Source organism: Ovis aries, chromosome 26, assembly GCF_016772045.2.
Source record: "Ovis aries strain OAR_USU_Benz2616 breed Rambouillet chromosome 26, ARS-UI_Ramb_v3.0, whole genome shotgun sequence".
Taxonomy (NCBI): Eukaryota; Metazoa; Chordata; class Mammalia; order Artiodactyla; family Bovidae; genus Ovis; species Ovis aries.
Window position 1 is genome coordinate 36659026 of NC_056079.1, and position 21541 is coordinate 36680566.

The 21541-nt window shown below is 43.9% G+C and overlaps 1 protein-coding gene across 10 annotated transcripts in view; it reads right to left on the reverse strand.

The window, feature by feature from the left end:
• SLC20A2 (solute carrier family 20 member 2) overlaps positions 1-21541 on the reverse strand; it is a 110916-nt gene that overhangs the window by 75368 nt on the left and 14007 nt on the right. For 8 of the 10 annotated variants that reach the window (XM_027962673.3, XM_060407168.1, XM_060407165.1 and 5 more), the window contains one exon: positions 1-21541. This exon is cut by the window's right edge and continues 8220 nt beyond it. The exons of the other annotated variants lie outside the window; for them this stretch is intronic. The gene's annotated coding sequence lies outside the window, so the exon portion shown is untranslated. 10 annotated transcript variants of the gene reach the window in all.

Below are 21541 nucleotides of genomic sequence, written 5' to 3' on the forward strand. Positions count from 1 at the left end.
AAGAACTTTCAAAGGAGATGGGAACTGCAATCCTTCAGAGACCGCTCTCCGGATCGCCAACACAGTCTGAGTCTAAAGTAGGCTTCTCTCACACTGGCCGAGAAGTCACATTTCAGCTTACTAACTTCTACTCGGGTAAATAGTTTTACAACTCATAGAACAAACCCCCGGCTAAAATTAACCGCACCGGCGCAGCCCGCAGGAACTCGCTGATCTGCACCATACGCGCCGGGATTTATTCACTGGGACAACGTCGGTGTCCTCTTAATGGGAGCCCCGGCCAAGGGGCGTGCCCTGCGAACAACGCAGAGCATCGTGATTATGCTAATTACTGAATGCGGTCCCCTGGTGCTATCTCCTTCCTCGCTGTTTTCACAAGTGCCGGCCCACGGAGAGGGCGAGCTCTTTTTCAGCACAGGCACTCACTGGATTTTTCAGCTCTTTAAAATCAGACAAAACTTTAGCAACAAGGTGGCAGTGCTGTGCGCTCTTCACAAGGAAAAAAGAAAAAAAAAAAACCAAGCCAAGGGACGTTCAGTCAGATTATCTACGCAGCACGATCAGACCTGGTACTCTTGTTTGGTCTGCTTAACTTGTGTTTGACTCTTTTGTGACCCCCGTGGACTGCAGCCCGCCAGGCTCCTCTGTCCATGGGATTTCCCCAGGCAAGCATACTGGAGTGGGTTGCCATTTTCTTCTCCAGGGGATCTTCCCTATCCAGAGATGGAACCTGCGTCTCCAGAATTGGCAGGCGGATTCTTTACCACTGAGCCACCAGGGAAGCCGAGATCTGGTACTATGTGAAACTGAACAGGCATCCAAGACACATACCAATAAGTCTATCAACAAAGAACCTTAAACGAAAGCTTTTTTTCTTTTCTCGCTACATAATGAACTAATTTCATTGATTTGCTCTCTGGCTTTGTCTTCTGCACCTCCCAAGGAGTTGCTATGAGGATGCAGGTTTACTAATAGACTACAACTGAGAATAAACATCTCAAATATTCGCAAAAGGCACCATCCTTAGCAAGAAGCATTTTGAAGTGCATTTAACTGCCTGGCTGGCTAGAACTGGTCAACTGTCCTTTATAGATGACAGACCATCTATAAATCCTGTTGAAGCTCAAGTTGACCGTTAAAGACCCCAAGTACACAGCTGATATTCAAAAGAAAATTAGAGATGACACTGAACTTTCTTTGAAAAATACAACTGCCTCAGTAAGTGCAACCTGGGCCAAGGACACCAAACTCCTTAATATCTACTCAAGATGGTTCACACTAGTTTGCTGTGGATATTCTAGTTCTTATGATATATTTCGCTCTTATTGGGTACTTCATGAGAGATATCAAGGCATGAACATCAATCAAATCTCCGAACATCTCTGGGAGATGTCATTTTCCCATTTTGTTTTTTAAACATTTGGGCAAACAGGGAAATTCAACAGCTTGTTCCACGCTTTTTGCTAAATCAACACGGGATTATTCCACCCCGCCTCCTAGCCACTCCATGGCGTGTCTTCCATATTAACTATTTAGCTATAATCCTGCAAATCTTGTCGGAGCTATTTGGTTTTCTAATTTTAAAATGTCATATGTCAGTTTAGATTTCAGGAGATTTATTCTGCTCAGCTCCCCAGATCCCAGGTCAACTGTGGCACAGGCAGGCAGGTGACGGAACCTCAAGACTTGACCCTGTCCTTTCGAAGCACCGGCCCATGGGGCATGCCACCCGAAGCGGCGAACGGCTTGGTTTTCACTGGCATGAGCACAATCCCCCTCCTGGCTGTTTACAAAAACTGTGGGCTGCCAGTCTGGGTGTTTCCACCCCCAGAGCCCAGCTTTAGGCAGCGGAAGCCAGGACTTGCTCACCCCCCATGAGATGGTAGCTGTCTGCGCTCATCAACCGCCCCAACCCAAGTCCCTGCAGTGGGGCACCCCACCCTGAGCCCAGAGGAAAGAAGTTGGTACTTATCAAAGATGGCTGACCTCGGATGAATACGATCAATTCTCTGTGATCCACTGCGAACTTACTCTGGAGTTCTCAACACCAAAGGAGGACGTCGTGAGGTTATTTTCGATACAGTGATCCTTAACTTACTATGTCATGGTGCAGTCAAAGAGTTTCTAAGCCAAACAGTACTTCTTCCCTCAACAAACAACAATGCCAATACACCATAAGCACCTATGCACTGAATCTGGCATCAGAGAGAAACAGGGAGTGGACCCCACGTCCCTGACGCTGAAGGCAGGGGACGCTGGGCAGTGCTCCAGTTCTTCACATGTCAAGTATGCTGAGTGTGACTACACTTTTCTTTCAACAGTGGCCACACCTGTCCCAAGATCCAAGAACTGAAACATTCCAAAGTAAATAGCGTATCTTCCAGTGTCCATGAGTCACCCTGCTGTTTCCTTTTCATTAGAGAGAAGAATGGAGAAGTCAACTGTACTCTGTCCTGGGCATACCTATGACAGGAGAGAGAGATCTCTGTGCATCATTTAAAAGCAAGGGAAAGCCTTCCTATTCGAGGTCACACACTGTGGGCGGGGGGAGGGAGGCAGAGCCGTGCCAGCGAGGGGAGGTGATCTGTGGGTCTCCAGTCCAGCAGATCCAAGAAATCAAAACAAAAATTCACATTAATGAACTGACCTGGATAAGGACCCTCTGGAGCAAGCTACTTCTATAATTCAAAAATTTCCAGTCACGTTAAAAAAGTTAAAATAAACAGGTGAAATTAATTTTAATAATATTTTAAATTGAACTCCATATATCTAAGATACCATCATTTCAACATGTCACAAAGATAGCACACCTAAAACTAACCCACAACATCATAAATCAATTATACTCCAATATAAAACATTTAAAAAAACCAGATAGTGAATAGAAAAACTGCCAATGAGAGGGGGGGAAAAAGGGAAAGCTGGGGAACTCAGACAAATGGGAGGAAGATGACTTAGAACAGAGAAAAAAAGGACTAAAAAGAGGGCAGACGGACGAAACGGAGGAGAGACGGCAAGCAGAACAGAGTCTGTCCCCGGGCACGGAGTCCAGGTATGGGACCGGGTAACAAACACTGGAACGTTCCCACCCTGGGACCCAGTGCTGCGGACCCAGGAGTCAGGAAAGACAAGGCCTCTGCGCCGTCCAGGAGCTCATGTCTGAGTAAGACGGACAGACCGCCATGCCCCACCCGGCACATATACGGTTCTTGCGACCCTGAAGACGCGGCTCTGTGCTGCGTACTAGGGGAGCACACGAGTCAGGGGGCACAATTTCATTCTGAAATGATGGTTATCTCTCATGAATGTGAATTAACTTTTTTATTCAAGTATAGTTGGTTTATAGTGTGCGTTTATTTCAGGTGTTCAGCAATGTGATTCAGTTATAACATATTCTTTTTCAGATTCTTTCCCTACACAGGATATTAGAGGATATTGGGCATAGTTCTCTGTGCTAATATATAGTAGGTCTCTTATCTATTTTGTATATATGTATATATTTATATGGTATGTACATGCTACTCCCAAAGCCCTGATTTATCCCTCTCCCCTAAAATTTTAAATATATGTCTTAGGCCATCTCAGGATTCTGCATTTTATTTCGAAATCTCCAAGAGTCACAGAGAGATTAATTATTCTAACATATTTTTAAAAAGGACATCTGGAACCAGCAGTAAAGTTTCCTCTCTGAGGTATTCATCATCTTCAAATTAAACCTGGTGATTTAGTCCAACTAGTGAAGGGACAGGGTGGGAAAGAAGCAGAAAAGGGGAAAAATTCACATTTCATGATCACCAGTTTTTCAGAGGATGGCATGAAGAGTACTCAATATCTTCATGCTCAAAAAAAAAAAAAAAAAAACCACCCAAAAAATCATCACCAGTCCACTGGGGAGAAAGTCAGAAAGATCTGAGTTCAAAAGGCAGCTCCTAACCCGGCTGCTTGACCTTGGGCACCACTCTGACCTGGGGCATGTCAGCTGACCTGTATGAGTCCACTTCCCCGCCCGCCCCGTAAAACAGAGGCGGCGGTGTGAGATCAAGGGGCAGCAAGGACTCCGGCCACTGGCGCCCGCCGGGCCCAGGCTCCCAGTAAACTGCCGCCTTTACACACACAGCCCCCGACTGGGACGTTACTGAGGGAGGGTAAGAGGCTTCCTGCTTTGACAGTTCAAAGCTTCAAAGAATAAAAGGCTGAAAGGGGCTCCAAATAATCGTGACGTGCTGCAGAGAAGCCAGGGCCTGTAAACTCGGCTCTGAAAACTGTGCCCCTGGGCAGCCGGCTCAGGTCTCCTCCACTCCAGCAGCGCATGCTGAGAGCCGAGGGCTGGCTCAGAGCCGCGGGACACTGAGTGACCATTCGCACAAGTCCCGTGTCCGGGCAATGGGACGGTAATAGCCCCCTATCAGCTCCTACTTCCCTGGACCCACGTTGACTCTGGGCTTGGTCTGCAGGGCAACAGCAAGCATAAACCAGAGACTTGAGTGCAGGCCTGGGGTGGGGGAGCCGGCCCCCGGCTCCAGCTGCACTTCAGGGCACCGAGACCACCCCTGGATGCCCACCTAACCTTCTGAGGGTAAGACCACGTGGGGCACAGACTTGCCATCTGCACTGAAGCCCCACCACAGTCAGCCCGACGATGGCCCCCACAGGCTCGGAGGCCACCCCAGGCCAGGTGGCCCCAGCCAGGCTGCCAGCTGACTTCAGAGACCCACTGGCTAGCTCCATCCAACCAGAAGAGTCACCCCGGTGACCCACGGAACCGTGAGACTTCAGGCTTGCTTTTCCCGGCTGCTAGAATTAGGAGGCCTGTTACACAGCAAAAGCTCACAGACACACAATCTCCAAACGGTCTGTAAACAGTCCATCCCTTTACTTTCCAATGAAACCCTCTCAGACTAATCTGTGTCTATCTTACTCTTAAAAATGCACAATTCTCTTTTTTAAAAAACCCACAATTCTGATTACTACAATTACTTTGCCATATCCACCAGCACGTTACTCAAACTAAAATGAAACAGTGATACGGTCTGAATGTGAAACTGCTAAAATGGTTAAGTTTAAGCTTTATTTGTTTCATCCTATAATTAGAAACAAATATCAGGTTGGTTAAAAAGTTCATTCAGGTTTTTCTGTATCCTTTTATAGGGAAACCCAAACAAACTTTTTGGCTAAACTAATCTGTGTGGCCTTCAATGCTACAGCTCTCTGCTAAATGACTTCTCTGGCTTCCCTGGTGACTATGTGGGAAAAGGAAAAAAATCTGCCTGCCAATGTAGGAGACCCGGGTTCGATCCCTGGTCTGGGAAGATCCCATATGCCGAGGTGCAGCTAAGCCCTCACACCGCAACTACTGAGCATGCCAGTGCCCTAGAGCGTGGGAGCCGCACTCGGCAACAAGAGAAGCCACAACGAGAAGGCCCCGCATCGCAACTAGAGAAAGCCTGGGTGCAGCCACGAAGACCCAGTACAGCCACAAATAAATAAACAAATAAAACAGTTTTTTAAAAGATGATTCTCTATCCTGGCCTTCAGACTGATTACATGGGTGTACTTCCTGGCTGTTCAGTCCAGTCGCTCAGTGCTGTCCGACTCTTTGCGACCCCATGGACTGCAGCACGCCCCGTTCACAGCTGTTCAGTCCATCTTAATACTTCAGAAATGGATTAAGAGTACCATTTATGCACACGTGAGCAGAGAAAACGGATTCAAAGAATAAACCACCTTTTCTTCTGCACTTCTGTAAGCTAAAAATATATATACACATAAGTAGCCAGTTCTTCAAGACAGTTCTTTTTTAAGACTTTGAGAGACAGTTAATTCTGCATAATTTATAACAATTGTATGAGGACTGTAAAAATAAAGGCAGCATTATTACTGCTGCTGTTTAAATACTTATTTTAGACAGTTGATCTTTTCAAGTATCTTAGAAGTCCACGGGGAAAATTGATCCTCACCATGCATTCCTAAGAGTCATCCATTTAACAGACACTTGCTAAACAATTGCTTCCTGCCATTCCAAAACCCCCAAGCATTAACAAGATTTCAAAGAACCGCAGGGTGCCCAAGATTGTAGCGCAACATGGTGTTATCGACAGTGCTGCCTTCAAGAGGCTTATAATCTGATAGAAGACATGACGGCATACATATGCACTTTCTACCATATACGAGGGTAATCAGTAAGCATCCCAAAGGGTAAAAATCCATTCCACCAGGAATCTTCTGGTGGGCTTAGTCAAGAAAGGCACCTTGGAGAAAGTAACATGTGAATTTGCCTGCTGATAAGCTTTCAACAGCGAAAGAAGTGGAAAGAACATTATAGAGAACCAGCAACACGTGCAAGTCGGAGAAAAAGGAACGCTGTGACGCATGTCTGCACTGTGTATGTCTGGGAAACGGGTTTCAGCTCTGCCAGTTAACAGCTGTTTAGACCACTGATAAAGTCGCTTCCTTTCTCCAAATCAACGCTGAAAAGTGTCCAATGAGAGTATGGAGGCTGGGGCAAGACTGCCCGGGCTTCTTCAAGTTTCATCACTTCTAGTTTCTGGTTGCTGACTCTGGGCAATTAATTCTCTCTCTGTGCCTCAGGTTCATCATCTTTAAAGAGGGTATAACAATATACAAACTCCATAGGGTGACTATGAAGATTAGATGGGTTTATATTTGTAAAGAATGCAGAACAGTGCCTGTTGCTTAATATATAAGTGAAGTCACTCAGTTGTGTCCGACTCTTTGTGACCCCCATGGACTGTAGCCTACCAGGCTCCCCCATCCATGGGATTTTCCAGGCAAGGGTACTGGAGTGGGTTGCCATTTCCTTCTCCAAACATTCTGTTAAATAAACAAACTCACACGTTTATGCATACATAGCAAGCTAGGTAGACAGATGTGCATGAATATAGAAATACAGACATAGCTGTATCATCAAGGACAGAACCTGGTTTGTACTAGATGCCAGATTCCTATATATATATTTTTCCCTTTGAAGTTCACTCTGTACTAGAGCACAGGGTCATATATGGCCCAATATTAGCATCCACTCAGTTAAAAGATTGGAGACTGTCCTTCCCTCTTTCTCTTGAGGCAACAATTCTGCCTGGGAGATGCCGGGCTTACTAAACTGCTAGACAGACATAGCACGGCTGTCAGATTCAAACAAAGCTGCTCTAATGTCTCATGTAATAAAAACACTTTCAATGGAAAAACAAGCATAGGCTTATTAAGTATCATCTGAACCTCTATGATTTATTAGCATTCAAGCTAATGCAAAACAAGAAACCTTAAATCTAAGATTTCAGGCAGGAAACAAAAGCCCCGAAAAACAAGATTTTAAGCCACATGAATCAAAAGGTGGGTTAACAAAATTCTAATTCCAGTCTAATTTGGCTTCAAGTAGTTATATATCCAAACTGAAAAATTTTTAACTGAAGTTTTATTACATGAATCTAGCAAATATGAAGCTGAATTTCTCATTTTTAAGATGAAAATACTAAAGACAGTTGACAGAGTATACTAAAAGTACTTGAAAATATTATGCTACGTTGAAAAAAGTAAACATTTCCTGTAATCTTATACTACTTGCTTAGAGACCTCTTTTTCACAGATAATGTATAGGTAAAAACTTCACCTACCACAAATCAAACTGCACTGGTGAATGGGATTTGAATGAACCAGTTATGCTGAACCACTAATGATAAATGCCCCCTTCTCAGTCTATTCCATCCAATTATAGGAAAATTGTTAAGAACTGGGCAACAAGCTATTAACTTCCAAAATCTTTTGGTACATGATCAGTTAATATTTATTTCTGTTGTTTCAATCCACAAGCAATTAAATTTGTTTCAGAAGCATCTACAACTTTTTTTAGAATAAGGGTTACCCTACTTCCTAACTTGAAATTTAAGACTATCTGAGGACTGTAGGTTGTAGGCAAATTCTTTAATAAGAGTTACCCTTCTGGGTTCATCTGAATCCCAACTTCACTACCTGCTAACTGAGCCACCACAGGCAAGTTAACAGACTGTTGTAAAAATGAGTTAATGCACATATAACACTCAGACGGTACTTGGCACAGATTTTAAAAAATACATATTTTACCTACATAAAATAATAAGGAAGGGGAAATTGTGTTTGAACCACCTGTACATAGTAGAGAATCTATCCTACTTTGGGACTCTTTTAAGTTTTTAGAGGAAACTTGCAGGGTAAAGCTGAAAGGACCCTCATTAACAGCAGTCCAAAGTGGCAATGTTTTACAAATAATAATTTCAAGTAAGTGCTCAGGGTTCCTACATTCTATTCTCAAGCTGCCAAGCCCTCCTAAAATGCCCAAGTGTGGGGAAACATGACACTTGGTGTCAGTTTACCAAGAGAGTTGGGAAATCAAGAATGTACTTTCTAATTTTTAATATTTTTGTTGTCAATGGATGCAGTCCATTCCCAACCAGACACACTGAGAAGTGGTCACTTTGGCAATAAGTGGTTCAAAATCAACCGCAAATTATAGGAGCTGAAATATTTGTAAGAGATTCTAACTTCACTTGGCTACAAGAATCCAGGAGGTTTCAATACGGGGAGCAGAGGCTCTATCTATCTCTTGAGATAGATGTACGTGATTCTGTCTCAAGCACTGTATATTTCATTTTAACAAACATTCCCATGAAGGCTCATTTTTCAAAATATCAGCGATAAGCAAAGAAGGACTAACAACTCAGCTCTCAGAACTGTAACAGCCCAATAATTATAATAGCTGTTCTCTGAAACACAGAGACCAGTTTCTTTACAGAGACCCTGGTTCACACAAGGGTGGACAAGCAGTACTGGGGTATCTGTAGACTGTGAAACAGGAGACAATTACCCATTTTAGACCTTAATGCTCACATTGTAAGACGTGGTCTGTTCTTTTTCTTGACATTCTATTCCTGTCTCTCCAATTGCCAGGAGAGGGAACATCATCCAATTCTTTGAGTCAGATCTGTTTTTTTTTTTTTTTAAAAAGGCTCCTAAAAACTAACTAAAAATTAATCTTTTCAGTTTCACGACTTAAGATCTTTTCAAGTAAACTACACTGAAAGGAAGAATTCTTGATAAATCCAGATTTTTAAGGCTTAACATGGGGAACACAGCCAATATTTTATAGTAAGTATAAAGGGAACAAAGCCTTTAAAAGTTGTGAATTGCTATACTGTAGACCCGTTACTTATAAAACATTATACAACTATACTTTAATTTTTAAAAGTAAAAAAAAAAAAAACCACAAAACCCTCTTTTTAAATAAGATGATGGATACATAAAAGAGCAGTATATTAATAAATTCCAACCAATACTTCGATTTTGAATAAGAAAATTTTTGTTCTCATTATTCAACTCTAACATATGATACAGGATTACAGGATAATAAACAGCCAGTTAGACAAAGAGTATGCTAGTTGTTAATACGCAGCATATCAGAAATACATGCAAATCACAACATCAGATTAGTACTTACTGTTCTTTGTATAAGTGTTAAACAAGCCATCTCTTACTCCTAAGAGTGGAGTGGTGGGCCAGTGTTCAGAAAAATAATTAGGATAAAACCTCAAACATCCTCCCGCACAATATCTAAGAGAGTCTCTCTGAGATTATTTACCAAAAGTAGTCTCTTTCAAAATTTAACTAATTCTGGCCACTGAAGAAAAGGAGGAGTCAATCAAATTTAAGTTATGATTCTTTAGAATGTGTTGGACAATTCTGAGACACACTGAGAAAAAAAGCATTAAAAATAGCCAAGAGAAGGCAGCAGCTAAAACACAAAGGCCAGAGGTGAGATCAAAATTAGAAACGTATAACGTCTGGAGGGCTGTCCATATAAGGATATCTTTAAATCAGTAACTAAGTTGGGACCATCCACTGGGCAAAATAAACAGCTGCCATCATCGAAGCGGCTGACTCCATCTCTCATTCAGAAATCTCTGGACCATCTCATGAGACAAATATGACGTGACTTTATGCTCAACAGTGTTTGGGGCTATTCTCAAAGCTGGTCTCAACTTTCCCAGTCCCACATGAGAAACGCATATACACGATCTTTCCTTTTTACAAAAGTATGAAACGGCAACAATAGCGGGGATCTCCCTGGCCTTCCAGTGATTGAGACTTCACCTTCCACGAGCGTGATGTGAGTTCGATCCCTGGTCTGGGGACTGGGATGCCACATGCTTCCCAGCCAAAAAAAAAAAAAAAAAAAAAAAATCTGAAAGCATAAAACAGAGGCAGTGTTGTAGCAAATTCAAAGCAATATTAGAGGATAAAACTTCTGCCAAGCCTTCCTCACCCCATCTGCTAGACTATATTTACTTACACTCCCCAACCCCATAAATTTCCTGATCCCTGGAGTGGGCTGCTGTTTTCCTCTTTCATTTATTTATTTGTTAGACTCTCAGGGAGCTTCTTAAGCTGGTGCCAAGCCCAGGAGAGATGAAATAAATAAGGATCTTACCTTCTAGGAGTTCAGTGTGGTATGGCAGACCAACACAGAAATAACTAATATAGCACAAGGCCTTTGTAACAGGAATTTGCACAAGGAGGCTTGCGACTGTCTCTGGCATTGAGGGGAGGGCCTGTGATGGAGAGGACCAGGCAGAGAAAAAGCAGAAGGCATTTGAGGCAGAGAGATCAGGACAGGCAAAAGCTCAGAGTCTGTTCTAAGAACAGCAAGAACTGTGTGCCCGGAGTGTAAGTGACAGGATGTGAACGGGGGAAGAGGCGGAAGATTAGGCTGGAAAAGGCGATGACTGCGGTCCCTGCGGGCCATGCGGACTCTCATCAGCGCACCATCCTGCCGCCCTGAGGCTCTCAACTCTGGCTACATGTCAAAATCCCCTGGGAAACTTTAAGACAGAATTGATGTCTGGTATTTGCTAGCATCAATTAATTGGTCAAGATGGGGACTGGGCATTGGTGTTTTAAAAAGTCTTCTCACGTGATTCTAGCATATGGTCAGGGTGAGAACAGCCACTACCAGGCAACAGGGAGTCAACACAACCAAGCGAGGAGGATGAGGATCCAAGAGCAACAATAATAATAATGAAAAGTTAACTGAGCAAGAGCGCAGGGCAGACCAGAGCGACTTCCCTGGTGGTCCACTGGTTAAGACGCCACGCTTCCAACACAGAGGGCATGGCTTCAATTCCTGGTCAGGAACTAGATCCCACACGCCATGGGGTGAGTCCAACAAATAAAAATGAAAAAATAAGTAAGTAAATAATATTCTAAAATTAAAAAATAAAAGAGTAGATCAGAGGCACAGAGACCAGGGGAGGAATGTCCATTTACAGGTTCCCGAATATAGACAAAGAGAGGAGTCTACGCCAGTAGTTAGTATTCACCTTTTCTGGGTCACCAACCTGTGCGAAAGTGAGTGATCAAAGTTAAAAGCCTTAAAAAAAGAAAAGCTAAAAGCCTTTTCCTAAGGAAAAATGCACATATGTCAAAAAATGTACAAATAATTTTGAGGGGTTATGAACCTCTTTTGAGTAGTGGATTCAAGTGAAGAAATCCTGACCCTAAAAGCAGTGACTAGAAAGAGGAGTGGAGAAGGCAATGGCACCCCACTCCAGTCCTCTTGCTTGGAAAATCCCACGGACAGAGGAGCCTGGTGGGCTGCAGTCCATGGGGTCGCTGGGAGTCGGACACGACCAACAGACTTCACTTTCACTTTTCACTTTCATGCATTGGAGAAGGAAATGGCAACCCACTCCAGTGTTCTTGCCTGGAGAATCCCAGGGACGGGGGAGCCTGGTGGGCTGCTGTCTATGGGGTCGCACAGAGTTGGACACGACTGAAGCGACTCAGCAGCAACAGCAGCAGCAGAAAGAGGAGAGAGACTTGAGGCAGAATCAACAGCACTGACGACTCCCAGGTGAAGGGAAGGAACAGGGATGCGGGCTGACACCCTACTTCCAGCTCGAGGGTCGTAAGTGATCAACTTACTTACTTACATGTCAGGAACGACACTAAGTGGTAACGTGTATTCATCTCAGTGAGTCTTCCCAGTTCTAGAAGATGAACTGCCATCTTACTCATCACTGAAGAAGCTGAGACTGAGAGATATTAAGGAGCCTGTCCAAGGTCAGGCAGTGTGAAATGGTGGAGCGGGAATTCAGTCCCAGAGAGGAAGCCTCCAGAGCCCCCAGCATGTCTGGTGAGCAGGCCCCATTCATTAAAACAGAAGAGACAGGCGGACAGAGCAGAAGTAGGTTCAGTAGGAGAGGAGGAAGGGGCAGGGGAGGGAATATACACATTACCTTGAGATATGCCACGTTCAAGATGGTACAAGACATATTAATGACATTATCTGCTGAATCAGCAAAAAAAAGAGGCGCTCAGGGCGGGGGGGGGGGTACAGTGGAAGACACAGCTGTAGAATGTTTAGGGAGCTCCCTAAACATGTGCTAAGTCCCAGCACGGGCTAAGTGCCGCTCTGCAGGTGTGCGTGCTACCCTTTCCTCTCTGCAAGTGAGCAAACAACACTCGGGAGAGCAGGTGGCCAAGCCAGCAGGGGGCACAGCCCACCCCTAACCTAACATCTCTGGCACCAGAAAAAGGAGTAGAAACCCTGGTCCTAAGTGGCAGCAGCTCCCACCCTGTTCTAAAACCACTAGTGTGAGATACAGGTTTTTCTTTTTTCCTTTCAAAACTTTATATTCAAAAACTTGACAATATTTACTTCCACCTTTCCATCCTTTATTTCTAAAGGATTCTGACACTGTTTCAATTATTTGAGCGACAATAAGAGATATCTGCGTCTCAACCAAGAGAAGTATCAGAGCTACACTTCCACAGACTTCCGCAGGGCAGTGTGCAGACTCAGGTGCAGGCTTGTGCAGACAACAAGCAGGACACAAATTCCGCACAGAGCTTTTATCATCCGAGTCAGGATTCAGAACAATTAGCCCAATGGAGATAAGTGTCCTGTGTTCCCGGAGGCCACAATGAAGCCAGGAAGTGGTGAAATTTCCTTTTTTACTCTTTTTGTAGCATGAAAAGAATGTGGCTTTTCTCCTCTCTAAAGAAACAAAAATAAACTCTTAAACCATACACTACAAGTCTAGACTAGTTACTTCAGGTTTAACAGTGGAATAATTTGTGCACTGCACGTTTCAGATATAAACCTGTTACAGTTCAACATTTCGGCACCTTTAAAAATACCTGTACTGGCAGTCACGTAGCCTTTAAGTTAAAAGCATCAAAAAAGTACTTTAAAAGAGCCTGCAACATTATCCTAGAATTTTCTCCACTTCTAGAATTCAGGTACCTGAGGGAAGAAATATGATGATCCAATGAAAAGGGTACTGAAGTCCTACAGCACAACCTCTCACTCACAGCACAATTCCTTCCAGAGCCCCGGTCCTGGCCACCCATCACTAGGCTCCAAGTCATGGCTTTCCAGGGCCCCACCCCATCACTGGAGACCTCTCACTAGGTGCTTGTGCTGCGTACTGTGCTTACTCGCTCAGTCGTGCCCGACTCTTTGAAACCCCACGGGCTGTAGCCCACCAGGCTCCTCTGTCCATGGGGATTCTCCAGGCAAGAAAACTGGAGTGGGTTGCCATGCCCTCCTCCAGGGGAATCTTCCCAACTCAGGCACTGAACCCAAGTCTCCCGCATTCCAGGAGGATTCTTAACCAGCTGAGCCACCAGGGAAGCCCTCACTAGAGCTCAGATGAAGTCAAAATCCTTTGCCTTGTGATTTCCATTCATCAGATGTTCACCGAGCACCTGAGATCCACAGCACAAGCTCTGCAAACCACCGTCTGGTCCGGGCGGTCCTTTCTCTGCGCTGCTCTCTCACACCCTCTCCCTCTGCTCCAATAACAAACTCCCCGCCCCCCTCCCGGGGGATCCTCAGTGTCTCCACTTCTCAGCCCATCACCCATCTCCTTGCTCTGCTCGTGTCTCACCGAAGCGTGGGTCACAGGCGTCAACACAACCACCAGGTGTGGCCTAGCGCCTGTTTTTAGCAGCTGCATCACAGAGAGGCTTGCAGAAGCCTGTGGTCAAATAAACTCTAGCTGATCTTCTCAGGTGGAGAAGGCAATGGCACCCCACTCCAGTACTCTGGCCTGGAAAATCCCATGGATGGAGGAGCCTCTGTGAGCCCATCCTCAACTCCTGCAGATACTTCCTCTTGCTGATTTTATTTATTTATTAAACTTTTTTTTAATTTTTATTTATTTGGCTGCTCTGGGTCTTAGTTGTAGCATGTGGGATCTAGCTCCCTGACCAGGGATCGAACCTGGGCCCCCTGCACTGGGAGCTCAGAGTCTTAGCCACTGACCACCAGGGAATTCCCTTGCTGATTTTATTTAGAACGCTGCCACAAGCTATCCAGATGATTCTGAATCGAGAGTCTGCTCTGTATGGCACTAGTCATCTCTCCTAGGTTGATGTCATCTGGAAAGTTAGATAAACTTCTCTCAATCCAGTCTTTACAGAAAGAGGACACTGTGATTTAAATGTGCTATCAACGGAAACTCAAAAGTTCCCTGTGGTCCCAAAGATCCCTTTATAGAATCTTGAGGCTCAGAACTACCATTTGATTTTATCTGTTTTCAGTCTTTCTTGAGGGAACAGCTCTGCTGAAAATCTGATGAAAGCCATCACAAGGATTTGCTGTTCAGCCACTCAGCTGGGTCCTACTCTTTGCAACCCCATGGACTGCAGCACGCCAGGCTCCCCTGTCCTTTGCTATCTCCCAGAGCTTGCTCAAACTCATGTCCATCTAGTCGGTGATGCCACCCAACCATCTTGTCCTCTGCTGTCCCCTTCTCCTCCTGCCTTCAATCTTTCCCAGCCTCAGGGTCTTTCCCAGTGAGTCGGCTCTTCGCAACAGGAGACCAAAGTATTGGAGTTTCAGCTTCAGCATCATTCCTTTCAGTGGATATTCAGGGTTGATTTCCTTTAGGATCGACTGGTTTGATCTCCTTGCTGTCCAAGGAACTCTCAAAAGTCTTCTCCAGCACCACAGTTCGAAAGCATCAGTTCTTTGGCGCCCAGCTTCTTTATGGTCCAACTCTCACATCCGTACTTGACTACCGGAAAAGCCATAGCTTTGACTGGACAGACCATCGTCGGCAAAGTGATGTCGCTGTACACAGTTTTTCAGTCAACATCAGATGATTCCAGGACCTCCAGGAAGCCCATCCGTTGGCCTGTTGAGGTAAAACCTTAGGAATTCTAGAAGCTATGTAAAATACCTACGGTCATTAGGATCCATTCAGAGCCATTTCTAAAATAACTGATTCTCTGTCTAATGCCCAACAATGCCCTGATGAAGCCAATTACTTGGAATTCAACTGACCTTAATTCACTGATTCTATCAGAGAAGATATACAGAAACTAAGAAATCTGAAGAAAACCAAACCACAGGTTATAAGAATACTTTAGATACAAAAGTTATACATACAAAGATACGTGTTGCAACACTGTTTATGGTGGAAAAAAGGAAGGGGCCATCTTGAATATCCATCCACATGGAAATGGCTGAATAAATTATGTATGTTGAAAATGTTATTCACTTTTTGAAAACAAGAGTTAGATCTGATATATTGATCTGGAGAAACAGCCATGACCTATTATGGAGGAAAACAAAGCTTTAGAATAATGTATTGAGTATGGTTCCAAATAGGAAAAGGAGTACGTCAAGACTATATATTATCACCCTGCTTATTTAACTTATATGCAGAGTACATCATGAGAAACGCTGGGCTGGAAGAAGTACAAGCTGGAATCAAGATTGCCAGGAGAAATATCAATAACCTCAGATATGCAGACGACACCACCCTTATGGCAGAAAGTGAAGAGGAATTAAAAGCCTCTTGATGAAGGTGAAGGAGGAGAGTGAAAAAGTTGGCTTAAAGCTCAACATTCAGAAAACGAAGATCATGGCATCTGGTCCCATCACGTCATGGCAAATAGATGGGGAAACAGTGGAAACAGTGTCAGACTTTATTTTTGGGGGCTCCAAAATCACTGCAGATGGTGATTGCAGCCATGAAATTAAAAGACGCTTACTCCTTGGAAGGAACGTTATGACCAACCTAGATAGCATATTGAAAAGCAGAGACGTTACTTTGCCAACAAAGGTCCGTCTAGTCAAGGCTATGGTTTTTCCAGTGGTCATGTATGGATGTGAGAGTTGGACTGTGAAGAAAGCTGAGCACTGAAGAATTGATGCTTTTGAACTGTGGTGTTGGAGAAGACTCTTGAGAGTCCCTTGGACTGCAAGGAGATCCAACCAGTCCATCCTAAAGGAGATCAGCCCTGGGTGTTCACTGGAGGGACTGATGCTAAAGCTGAAACTCCAATACTTTGGCCACCTGATGCAAAGAGCTAACTCATTAGAAAAGACTCTGATGCTGGGAGGGATTGGGGGCAGGAGGAGAAGGGGATGACAGAGGATGAGATGGCTAGATGGCATCACTGACTCGATGGACATGAGTTTGACTGAATTCCGGGAGTTGGTGATGGACAGAGAGGCCTGGCGTGCTGCGATTCATGGGGTCGCAAAGAGTCAGACACAACTGAGCGACTGAACTGATGATCCTACTTGAAAAGCAAAAAAAAAAAAAAAAAAAACAAAACACCTAACAAATCTTATGTCATTAAACATACTTTTTTCAATGTAGGAAAAGGTGCAGAATTCGCACCTGTGAACACGGTGTGGAGGAATGGATGTTGCTGTTGTTCATCCCTGCACACTCTCGCTTGTTGCAAGCAAATACTGATTTTGCAAAGCAATACATTCTTAAAAGAAAATAAACTAATAAAATTGACCACAGCATCTATAAACAGGATCTCTCACCCCGACACTTTGGGCAGGTTTTCTAAACCCATTCTGATGTCCCCAAAAGGTTTCCACCCACGGGATGCCTTGGACCAAATCTAACTTCCTTTTGACTTTTTAGTAATTCTCTGAACAGTTTCTCACTGTTTTGGTACTTGATTCACCGTCACAGGCATTCTTCTGTTATTCTTATGAAAGCTGTGTTGTGTAGATTAAATGTGTCCACAGTCCACAGGTGTGATTTTTTCCCCCTTAGGAAAATATCCATCTCGGCAGAGCCATAAGTAAAAGGGACGCAGAATCCACCAGTCTAATACGTGGGAGATGTGTGCAGGAAGCAGAAACACTAGCCCATTCTAAAGCAAAGACACAAGAGCAGAGAGACTGCTGTTTGTTGGTTCAGGGCTTCTCAACCTTGGCTAAACATCAGAAGTACCTGGAAGCGTGTTTTAAAAATACCAGTGCCTGGGTGGCACTTTCAATGATTCTAACTTAATTGGCCTGGTTGTAGGTTCTTGTTTCATTCTTAAAGCTAATGAGATAATTCGAACAGAGTTAAGAATCAGTTTTCTATATTTCATTCTCTTTCTTTTCTTCCATTTTTTTTTTTTACAAAGAACTTTTTATTAGTTACTTTAAGGCTAGAAGATAGTTGTATTTGGGAAAGCCAAAAATGATCAAATCAGTTGATTCTGTCCAATGTCTATAATTCATATCATCTTTATGTGGACTTCTGAGGCCCAAATTATTCAGTTCAGTTCAGTCACTCAGTCGTGTCCGACTCTTTGCAACCCCATGAATCACAGCACGCCAGGCCTCCCTGTCCATCACCAACTCCCAGAGTTCACTCAAACTCACGTTCATCGAGTCGGTGATGCCATCGAGCCATCTCATCCTCTGTCGTCCCCTTCTCCTCCTGCCCCCAATCCCTCCCAGCATCAGAGTCTTTTCTAATGAGTCAACTGTTCGCATGAGGTGGCCAAAGTTTTGGAGTGATTCAGCTTCAACATCAGCCCCTCCAATGAACACCCAGGGCTGATCTCCTTCAGAATGGACTGGTTGGATCTCCTTGTAGTCCAAGGGACTCTCAAGAGTCTTCTCCAACACCACAGTTCAAAAGCATCAATTCTTCAGTGCTCAGCTTTCTTCACAGTCCAACTCTCACATCCATACATGACCACTGGAAAAACCATAGCCTTGACTAGACGGACCTTTGTTGGCAAAGTAATGTCTCTGCTTTTCAATATGCTATCTAGGTTGGTCATAACGTTCCTTCCAAGGAGTAAGCGTCTTTTAATTTCATGGCTGCAATCACCATCTGCAGTGATTTTGGAGCCCCCAAAAATAAAGTCTGACACTGTTTCCACTGTTTCCCCATCTATTTGCCATGACGTGATGGGACCAGATGCCATGATCTTCGTTTTCTGAATGTTGAGCTTTAAGCCAACTTTTTCACTCTCCTCTTTCATTTTCATCAAGAGGCTTTTTAGTTCCTCTTCACTTTCTGCCATAAGGGTGGTGTCGTCTGCATATCTGAGGTTATTGATATTTCTCCTGGCAATCTTGATTCCAGCTTGTGCTTCTTCCAGCCCAGTGTTTCTCATGATGTACTCTGCATATAAGTTAAGTAAGCAGGGTGACAATATACCAAATGTGTTAATAAAGTTACTTAAATCCATGGCTACCATCAATAGAAGCCCTTCACATGTCGAAAGAGTATTTGTAGCTTCATCTGAATAATGACTCATCATTTATTATAAACCTTGGAGGCAATGATTTTATGAAACATCTTAGAACCCCAAACATGATGTTGGAAAGCAAAAAGCATCAGCACGGACCTACAGATTATCTGAAATGTTGCCAGACATTAGTCAATGATGGACTTGCTGATTTTTTGTGCTAATCTAGAGGTATTTTTAAAAATTGATCTTACCACATCACAGAAAATTGAAAACCAGAGAAACCATTATATGAAACATCTCTCCCACTCAAATTTAGTATCTGAGAACAATAATATACCCGAGAAAACATGTTAATAAAATATGAAAGGGGATTCGTTAGCCAAATGAAATATTTATTTAGTACACATTACATTACAGTACAAAGAAGACAGGATTCTATACTTTGGATGCAAGCCACAATTCATACAGATAGTTTAAAACAAAGGACAATGACAACGTATATTACTTAAATTGCCTTTATATATAAGTGGGGATGGTATTAGCATGTATTTGCAAAGATGCTTTCAATAGCCCACCCAAAAAGGTCTGATCAAGGAACTGTATTCCTAAGCATTTGTGAAATGAAAACTCGGGTCCACACAGAACGCCTGCACGTGGATTCTCACAGCAGCTTTATCGTAGTGGCACTGAACAGCAAACCACCCAAATGTGCTTCCAAAGGACAAATGGCTAAACTGTGACGCATCCTTACCACGCACCAGTACCAGGCAGTAGAACAAAAGAAACTGCTGATATACAGATCAGCGAGAAGGCATCTCAGGGCGTTATGAGGACTTCAAAAAGCTCATCTCAAAAGGTCACGTGCTGCATAATTCCATTTATATAATATTCTCAAAATGACGGAATTATAAAGCCGGACAGGAGATTAGTGGTTACCCACGGCTGGTGGGCAGAAGGAGAGTTATGAAGGAGCAGCAAGCAGAAAGCCTTGGGTTGATGCCTCAGTTCTGTGTCCTGATTGTGGCGGTGGGTTATGCAAATCTACACGTGATGGGTCTGATGGAGAAGGGACAGGCTGCCCACTCCAGTATTCTTGGGCTTTCCTGGTGGCTCAGCTGGTAAAGAATCTGCCTGCAATGTGGGAGACCTGAGTTCGATCCCAGGGTTGGGAAGATCTCCTGGAGAAGGGAAAGGCTACCCACTCCAGTATTCTGGCCTGGAGAATTCCATGGACTGTACAGTTCATGAGGCTGCAAAGTCAGACATGACTGAGTGAATTTCAGTTTCACACATGATGGAACTACACAGAACTACATACACACACAAATGGACGTGTGTAAAACTGGAGACAACAGAGTAAGGTCTGTGGGTTGTACCAGGGCACAGAACTACACACACACAAACGCACGCCTATAAAACGAGACATCCAAGTGAGCGCTGGGGGTTGTACCAAGGTCCTTCTGTCTTTGCTCTTGTACAAGCTGCCTTTGTGGGAAACTGGGTGAAGGATATTTTTGTATCCTTTTGTACCCTCTCTGTATTTTTACAACTGCCTGTGAGTCCTTAACCATTTCAAGACAAAAAGTTTAAAATCAGTTTGAAGGAAGCATAAAACTTACTTATGATAAACCATTTTTCTTAATCTAATTAATGGTAGGTGGCTCAGATGGTAAAGAATCTGCCTGCAGTGCAGGAGACTCATGTTCGATCCTTGGGTTGGGAAGGATCCTGGAGAAGGGAACGGCAGCCCAATCCAGTATTCCTGCCTGGAGAATTCCATGGACAGAGGAGCCTGGCGGGCTGCAGTCCTGCCAGGTTCTGTAAGACCTGGGGTCACAAAGAGTTGGTCACAGATGAGCAGCTAACAGTTTTACATTCATAGACAAGTAAAGCAAGGTATGCCAGATAGCCGGAGAGGAAAAGATGGCGGGAATACTTACAGAGTATACCTGCAATATCACACACCAGGCACTACAGCAGATCTCGTCCAGTCAACACTCGGTCCAGTGAGGTGGCTGCTACTGAAGAGCCTCACTTTCAGATGAGGAAACAGAAAGAGAAGTTAAGAAATGCAATCAAGGTCAGGCAGCTGGCACGCAGCAATGCTATCAAAGTTAAGAAAAGACCATTTCAAAGCAAAGAGGATTTTAAGGAAACGAAGAGTCACTACTGCATCAAGAAGGGTTTAAAAGGTAGTTTAAAACAGGCAGAGTGGGTGAAATGCTACAGATGTAAACCTCAGAATTTAAAACCCACGATACACATTAGCCCTGGATAACTGGATGCACTTGGCCAGAGAAGAATGCGAAACTGTGGTTATTTTTTATTTACCTTTAAGTTTCTGCTTAGAAATAAGAAGGGTGACGCTTCTTTAAAAGGCCCTCAATGAATGAAAATAGGAGATAAAAGTGAGCCAAAATTCAGAAATACCACAAACAGAGAGGAAAACAAAGCTGATTATAACAAAGCCTATTCACAAAAGAAAAGGGAAAGTCTGCAATCTTGTCAAAAGACAGGCAAGATAATCTGAATGAGGTTAGCAGAAGACAGGGATCTGCATACAATGACCACAAGGATGAGCAAGATGAGTACTTGTCTGCAATAAAATAGTTTTAAAGACAATAATGCAGTTAGGCTTGGCTTCAGTCTGGCATAGAAAAAGCAAGAGGAAACTTTCTGCCCTTCATCACTCCATCCATAAATTCAATGCAAATAATACAGTGGTGGGGGTGAGGGGAGTGGATGGAAGTTTTAAACAAGATTGGCCACAGCTGACAGATAAGGCTGGGGCGACAGAGACATGGAGACTTAGTCTCAAAGCAGCTTTCGGGACCTCTGGTGCCACCTGCACCACCAGCCCTGATCACATGAAAAAAAAAGCAAAAAGGGAGGCGACAACAGTGATAAACACACCACTGTTTTCCCGGGTCAGGTGAAAATGCTCACTCCTCAGAAATCTGCTTAAGAGAGCCTTAAGAGAAAGTCAGGGACACTGGAAAAGTAATGCTGGCAGGCCCTTTAACACAGCAACCGC